General features: G+C 37.6%; 1 pseudogene; it reads right to left on the bottom strand.

Moving 5' to 3' along the window:
• Nucleotides 1-276: 276 nt before the first annotated feature.
• On the bottom strand, nt 277-467 carry LOC142435262 (small nucleolar RNA SNORA73 family; annotated as a pseudogene).
• Nucleotides 468-1,767: the final 1,300 nt, after the last annotated feature.

Here is a 1,767-nt window from a genome sequence, read left to right on the forward strand (position 1 = left end):
CTAAAGGAATTTCATCTTTTTAGTGATCACCTGCAGCGTAAGAATTTAAATTTTGATGTGTTTTAAGCATTTAACTCACCAGATCAAAAAAAGAAGGATTGAAAAACAATGGCTAAACAGGAGGAAAGGTCCATTCTTTTCCTCCTTGTGAATATAGATATATATATTTTTTAGATCGTTCTTAATAGTATTTGAAAATCTGAGAATTCTGCAAAAATGTAGAAAACAACTGCAAACTCTAGAAAAGAACTTAGATTCAGAAGGTTTGTAGTAGAGGCTTGTTTCCTCTATGGTTTGTCTATTCAGTCATTGTTCACAGGACTGTGAGAAACTGTAGAAATCAGCAGGCACAGACTCAAGGGCCAGCTTGATCTCCAATGATCTAGAAAAGGACTCGACATCATGGGCCAGAGCCCTGTGCTCCTCCATGCCACCTGGACAAAACCCCCAGGGAGTCCCAAAATCGGGAGACTCCATACTTCCTTCCATTTGCTTTAATAAGAGAAAGTTTCATTCATTTCTGATATTCAGTTTGATATTTTCTTCCTTTCCTGTCTTTTTAATGACCTTTTGCTTCCTTCATGAGTGATGGTCTTGATATCCTCCTGTAGCTCATCAGATTTTCTGTCATTAATGTCCAATGAATCAAATCTGTTCTTGAGATATTCTCGCAATTCAGGTGGGATAGACTCAACGTCATATTTTGGTTCTTATACTTGTTCTAATTTTCTTCAACATTATCCTGAAGTTACATATCAACAATTGATGATCTGTTCCACAGTCGTTCCTGGTCTGGTGTTAGTTGCTGATATTGAGTTTCTCCATCGTGTCTTCCCACAGATGTAGTCAATTTGATTTCTGTGTATTCCATCTGGTGAAGTCCATGTGTATAGTCACCTTTAGTGTTGTTGAAAAGAGGTTTTTGCTATGAACAAATTCTTGGTTTTACAAAATTCTATCATACTATCTCCAACTTCATTTCTATCACCAAGTCCACATTTTCCAACTAATGTTTCTTCGTCGTTGTTTCCAACTTTTGCATTCCAATCACCAATAAATAACAATGCATCTTATTGCATGTTTGATCGATTTCTAGCTGAAGTAATTTTTTCATCACCAGCTTTTGTGGTTGGTGTAAAAAATTAATAGCTGTATTAATTGCATTTCCTTGAAGGCTGGTTGATATAATCCAATGGCAGATAGCATTATATTTCATGGTGGATTTAGCAAGATCCTTTCTGACAATGAATGCTACAACATTCCTCTTGATTGGGTTATTCCCGGCATAGTAATTTATATGATTTTCTAATTCAAAAAGGCCAATATCAGTTTTTTCTCACTAATGTCTAGGATATCCATCTTCATGAATTTCATTTTGACCACTTCCAGTCCTCCTAAATTTGTGCTTCTCACATTCCATGTTCCAATCATTAAATGGTTTTGGCAGCTGTATATTTTTGCCTGGGTTTGTGCCTCATTAGCAAGTGAAGATCCCAAAGACCACATGCCCACAAACTTTTCCTGATTCATGTCACCATGGTCAACTCTCCTCCAAGAAATCATCTCCTTTTCAGTTACATTTTGAGGGCCCTAGGACCCGAGGGGCCCATCCTCTGGGAGTATGTCAGACAGGGTTCCGCTTCCTTTGTTTGGGCGTGCAGTATTTTGCAATGCTTGAAAACTATCAATAAGGATTTCAGTAGCTTATTCCTCCACACTGGGTAGCAGAGTCTTTTTTTGTTCTCTATTCCCGGACTGAAAACTGCA

This window comes from Tenrec ecaudatus, chromosome X (assembly GCF_050624435.1).
Source record: "Tenrec ecaudatus isolate mTenEca1 chromosome X, mTenEca1.hap1, whole genome shotgun sequence".
NCBI lineage: Eukaryota > Metazoa > Chordata > Mammalia > Afrosoricida > Tenrecidae > Tenrec > Tenrec ecaudatus.